Source organism: Gastrolobium bilobum, unplaced genomic scaffold, assembly GCF_033153095.1.
Source record: "Gastrolobium bilobum isolate Gb01-03AN ecotype WA unplaced genomic scaffold, APGP_CSIRO_Gbil_v1 utg7782, whole genome shotgun sequence".
Classification (NCBI taxonomy): Eukaryota; Viridiplantae; Streptophyta; class Magnoliopsida; order Fabales; family Fabaceae; genus Gastrolobium; species Gastrolobium bilobum.
In genome coordinates, this window is record NW_026899380.1 from 121,595 (window position 1) to 128,613 (window position 7,019).

Genomic DNA, 7,019 nt, shown 5'->3' on the forward strand with positions numbered 1-7,019 from the left:
GATGGTAAGAAAAGAAAAATAATATGTTAGGATAAAAAATAAAGAAAATGAACGTTAATTTTTTTCTGTGAAAATTGGCTTTTGGATATTAATGGATGAATAGATATTAATATTTTAAAGCACATGCATGGATATGGAAATGCGCGTGGACCTGTATTAAAAAATAAATAAATGACTTGAACAAGATTTATGTAGAGAAATTGTTCGTTGTCCTAATTTTTTCAAGGAACAAGATATTATTAGACCTCCCTTTACTCGTTTTATTTTCAAACATTAAATTGCATATCTAACATTAGATTTTCCTTTACTTCGAATTTGAGGCTTTTGATTAAAAGGAGCAAACTTTTTAGCATTTAGATCAATAATTATTGATTTTATACATTTACCTTCAATAAAATATATTTAGATTTGGATTGAATATATATTTTTTCGGGAGTGGATCCTCTAATGTTGAAAAAGACATGACATGGTCATCTGAACAATCATAATCATACAAAGATGAATCAATAATAATAAAAGAAAATAGAGAAAACAAATATTAAAAAAAATAATTATTAAATAATAACCATTGATTCACCTTTATATGGTTCTAATTATCTCACATGACTATATTATTATTATTTTAAACATAAAAGAATCTATTTCCATTTTTTCCATCAAATTAATAGAGTTATCCTATGAGACTTTCTTTCACAATCAATGATTCGACTGCCATATGAAAAATCAATTATTTTTTTTGGTAGAAAAAACCAAAATATTTTTAATAAAACTAAGTTCGATATCTTTAAAATAAAAACTTTATTTTTTGTAGAAAAAATTGAAAACATCTGTCAAGCCTTTATTGCATTATACATAAAGTTAGTCTACATAAAACTAAAGTTAACAACTAGGACATATTTTATGGTTAGAGGAACTAGTTTGTTCACTTTTAATTAATTTATTTTTTATTTCTTAAGAAAAATGGTTATTTATGACAGAATTAAAAAGTTTATTTTAAAAAGTATGAAATAACATATTTTATATATATAGTGTCTGTTTGAGAGTTTTTATTTTTAGTCTCTTCTTCTTATAAACAAAAACTTATTCAAACATGATTTTACAAAAGTTATTATCATAAAAGAATTTTTATAATGAAGAAAAAAGCTAAAAATAAAAAGCTTCCATGATAGACTTATTTTGTATTCTCCTATATTTTTTTAAATTATTTTCTTATTTATTTATGAATTTTATCATGTTCCCTAATAACAAATCATTTTATCTCTCTCCTTTCAAAACCTTAAAAACAATTTTATTCAATTATCAAACAGTTTTTAACTTTATTTTTTAATTTTTTTTTTTTAACTTTAACTAAAAATAATTTTTTAACTTTAACTAAAAATAATTTTTTAACTTAAAAGAATCCCAAACAGCCTCGTAACAAAACAATATGCTCTTTTGTATAATGCAGTTTTTAGGACAGAAAGCAACTAATTCCAATTCAACCATCAACAAAAATACAATGTACCAGACATTTTTTCTAGTCTCATGAAAGAACTTATGACTAGCTTAATTTTTGTATTTTATTTGGACATCCTCACAAGTATAATAAAACAATAGTTTTTCAAACTACTGTTGCGTTGCATGACTTGCTGTGTTAGAAGACTGAATTATTAAGTACATAATTATATTTGATTTGCATAATAACCAATGTATCTGAATTGCAAAATTTTGTTTCTGGTCTATGCTTATAAAATTCTATATGATTCTTGTAGTTTTTTCAACTTCAAAAATAGTACAAAAATATCTTGATAAGGCATGTTCTTTTCATTTTTGTTCATTCATGTTTATATCTACATCATTGTGTCATTTGAGCTTCATACACCAAGATGAAGTTCTTTATTTCTCTTAGAGATTAACCAATCATAGTTGACAAAAATTTCAAATTTTTCCCTCGTGCATCGCACGGATAAAAAATAAAGAAAATGAACATTAATTTTTCTATGTGAAAATTGACATTTGGATATTCATGGATGAATTGAGGTTAAAATTTTAAAGTGCATGCATGGATATAAAAATGTGCGTGGACCTGTATAAAAAAAAAATTAAATGACTTGAACAAGAATTATGTAGAGAAATTTATTCGTTGTAATGATTTTCTCAAGAAACAAGACATTATTAGACTTCCCTTTCTTGCACAATCAATGATTGGCACGGTATGATAAATAAATAAAAAATGGTTGGAAAAACCAAACTTTTTTTAATAAAACTAAGCACACTCTCTTTAAAATAAAAACTTTGTTTTTGGTAAAAAATATTAAAAACATGTCATTTTTTATCAAGCATTTATTGCATTATAGATAAAGTTCGTGTACATAAAACTCAAGTTAACAACAAAGTCTATGGTTAGAGGAACTAGTTTGTTTACTTTTAATTAATTTGTTTTTTATTTCTTAAGAAAAATGGTTATTTATGACAAAATTAAGAAGTTCATGTTAAAAAGTATGAAAAAGAACCATTGCGTGTAATGAATGAAATAGAAAGAAGAAAATGAATCATCTACCTGAATAGCAGCCAAAATTCACAATATTTTAAGATCATAAAGATAATAAAAGAATCAAACAACTGCTTTAAGATCCTACATGTTTCATGGAGTATAAAAAGCTTATAGAAATCATTACCTATGCTAAATATTTTATTTTGCGAAAAATATTTTCACCAAGAGAGAGAGGGGAAAAAACTTAGTTTTCAACAAAAGGATTAAGAAGATAGAATGAAAAAGAAAATATAGCTAGTCTGAAATAGAGTACACAAAGGAATTATCAATTAGGGTGGTTTGGTAGTGATATTAATTCCCAAACAAATGCCAACAAGGGAAATACAAGATCAAAAGAATTAGTACAAAAGTTCAACAGTTGAGAAGAGTCCGATTCATTAACTACATGGAAACTAAAATACAAGACAGTATAAAACTCAACCAAGTGCTACAATTGCAGATTTAAAACGTCTTCAAGTATTTTTTATTTTTTTTTACCAAAACCATGGTAAAAAAATTTACTTCAGATACACATTCTCTCATGCCAACAACACAATAAATAAATAAATAACTCAGGATTGAGAACCCTAAATTTTGAATTGGAACCTTTAAGGTGGCAAACACTCACAACAGCTAGACGTAGCTTGCAAACAGTGAAAATAGATCAGAGATCAAAGCAGAAAGAAATGCATTTCAAGAAGGGAACCCACATAAGACTGACCCACAAAATTGGATTAAGCCCTCAGTTAAATCTTCTGTTTTCAATACAGTAACTAAGTAAAATTTCCAAAACCTTTCCATAGTAGATCAAGATTCATCTAGAAAGCTCCCATTTCTAGCTCAGGCAAGGCTTGAAATAAGAACCCAAAATTTGAAAATTTTAAAAATAAAAAAATAACAGGAAATACGCACCTTACCTTCATAGCAAACCCAAGAACAAACACATGGATGTGACCTCCAAATCAATCCCTGCTACCAAGTATAATGGATAAAACCCTCAACCCACAAAAATTCACTGTTTTCACAAATAAGCAAGGAATTTGGTACGCTAAGAGTCACACAAAACTAATTTATCTGCATTAACTCTGTAGAAATATTTTTCTGTTATAATTATCCCACATCACTATATCATTATTTTTTTAAACACAAGAGAATCCATTTCCATTTTTTTCCATCAAATTAATAGAGTTATCCTATGATACTTTCTTTCACAATCAATGATTGGACTGGCATATGGAAAATCAATTTTTTTTTAGGTTGAAAAAATCAAAATATTTTTAATAAAACTAAGTATGATATCTTTAAAATAAAAACTTTATTTTTGGTAGAAAAAATTGAAAACATCTGTCAAACATTTATTGCATTATACAGAAAGTTAGTCTCCATAAAACTCAAGTTAACAACTAGGACATATTTTATGGTTAGAGGAACTAGTTTGTTCACTTTTAATTAATTTATTTTTTATTTCTTATGAAAATGGTTATTTATGACAGAATTAAGATGTTTATTTTTAAAAGTATGAAATAACGTATTTTATATGTATAATGTCTGTTTGAGAGTTTTTATTTTTAGCCTCTCTTCTTCTTATAAACAAAAACTTATTCAAACATGATTTTACAAAAGTTTTTATCATAAAAGAATTTTTATAATGAAAAAAAAATGTTAAAAACAAAAAACTTCTATGAGAGACTTATTTTGTATTCTCATATTTTTTATTTTTAAATTATTTTCTTATTTTAAACTTTTATTTATGAATTTTATCATCTTCCCTAATAACAATCATTTTATCTCTCTCCTTTCAAAACCTTAAGAACAATTTCATTCAATTATCAAACAGTTCTTAACTTTATTTTTTAAGCTCTTTTTTTTAACTTTAATCAAAAATAATTTTTTAACTTAAAAAATCCCAAACAGCCTCGTAACAAAACAATCTGCTCTTTTGTATAATGCAGTTTTTAGGATAGAAAGCAAGCTAATTCCAATTCAACCATCAACAAAAATACAATGTACCAGACATTTTTTCTAGTCTCATGAAAGAACTTATGATTGGCTTTTTGTATTTTATTTGAACATCCTCACAAGTATAATAAAACACTAGTTTTTCAAACAATATCACTCTTGGTTACTGTTGCGTTGCATGACTTGTAATTATTGAGTACAGAACTATATTTGATTTGCATAATAATCAATGTATCTGAATTGTAGAATCTTATTTCTAGTCGATGCTTATAAAATTCTATATGATTCTTGTAGTTTTTTCAACTGCAAAAATAGTACAGAAATATTTTGATAAGGCATGTTCTTTTCATTTTTGTTCATTCATGTTTATATCTACATCATTGTGTCATTTGAGCTTCATACACTAAGATGAAGTTCTTTATTTCTCTTAGAGATTAACCAATCACGGTCGACAAAAATTTCAAATTTTTCCTTCGTGCATCGCACGGATAAAAATAAAGAAAACGAACATTAATTTTCTATTTGAAAATTGGCATTTGGATATTCATGGATGAATTGAGGCTAAAATTTTAAAGTGCATGCTGCATGGATATAGAAATGTGTGTGGACCTGTATAATTTTTTTTTTAAATGACTTGAACAAGAATCATGTAGAGAAATTTAATCGTTATAATGATTTTCTCAAGAAATAAGACATTATTAAACCTCCCTTTCTTGCATAATCAATGATTGGCACCGTCTGATAAATAAATAAAAAATGGTTGGAAAAACCAAACTTTTTTTAATAAAACTAAGCACAATCTCTTTAAAATAAAAACTTTATTTTTGGTAAAAAAAATTAAAAACATTTCATTGTTTATCAAGCATTTATTGCATTATAGATAAAGTTCGTCTACATAAAACTCAAGTTAACAACAAAGTCTATGGTTAGAGGAACTAGTTTGTTTACTTTTAATTAATTTGTTTTTTATTTCTTAGGAAAAATGGTTATTTATGACAAAATTAAGAAGTTCATGTTAAAAAGTATGAAATAATGTATTATATATATGGAAAAAATATTTCTACAGCCACTTTAGATAAGGTTATCTACAGCTATCCAAAAATTACTTCGTTTTGATTAATGAATGGTGTTTCTGTAATTTTAGGTGAACTAATGAAGGGTATTTCAGTAAAATGTATATGATAAAAAAATAAATAAAGTACGGAAACACCCTTAATTAATTAAAACGACATAATTTTGAGTTGTTGTAGATAACCTTATCTAAAATTATTGTAAAAATATTTATCCCTATATATATAATGCTTGTATGCGAGTTATTATTTTTAGCTTATCTTTTCCTTATAAGCAAAAACTTAGTCAAACAATATTTTACAAAAATCCTTATCATAAAAATAATATTTTTATAATGAAGAAAAGAACTAAAAGCAAAACGCTCGTAGGAAAGACTTTTTTATATTCTCAATTTTTTTTCAATTATTCCCTTATTTTAAACTTTTATGCGTAAAGTATTTATTCGGTCAATAGATATAAGTTATTATCTCCGGTGAGCATAAAACGACGTCATTTTATGACAAAAATTAAGGTGTTTTTGTATTTCTAATTTATTGCAGGGTTATATTAGTCTTTATAATTATATTTTTTCAATCTTACAACTTAAAACGACGTCGTTTTGAGCTCACTGGAGATAATTTTATCTCTAGTGACTGGATAAATATTTTTCCCAACTTTTATTTATGAATTTTATCATTTACCCTAAGAAGAAATCATTTCATCTCTCTTCCTTCAAAACCTTAAGAACAAATTTATTCAATTATGAAACAGTTTTTAATTTTTTTTTAAATTCTTTTTTTTAACTTTAACTAAAAAATAATTTTTAACTTACAAAAAATTCCCAAACAACCTGTTCTTTTGTATAATGCAGTTTTTAGGGATAGCGAGGAAGCAAGCTAATTTTAATTCAACCATCAACAAAAATACAATGTAACAGACATTTTGTCTAGTCTCGTGAAAGAATTTATGATTGGCTTAATTTTAGTATTTGATTTGAACATTCTCACAAGTATAATAAAATATTAGTTTTTCAAACAATATCACTATTGGTTACTAACCAAAAGGTTCTTCCCACAACTATAATTTGAACTTTGGTCCTTATTAGAAAGTTACAAGTATTGTCATGAAACTGGGCATCAATACTCTCATTATTGGTTACTAATAAAAAAAAATTCCAACAAATTATGATTTGAACTTCGGTCATATTCTGATCGCGTGTTTTGTTTGTCACCACACCAATTTATTGTTAATATGGTTAATTTTGTCTATACAACTTGCGAAGAATATGATCAGACCAATTCCCTCATCTAAGAGAGAATAATAAGCGTATAATATCACGATGAGGATTTCTAAAAATAAGGTTGACTTTTAAAATAAATAAGAGTGTATAAAATTTTAATTCATTTTAAAGTTAATCATTATATTAATATAGTAAATTTTAACAGTGAATATTCTCGTGCTTACTCATTTTAAAGGACCAACTCACCTCTAGAAATGC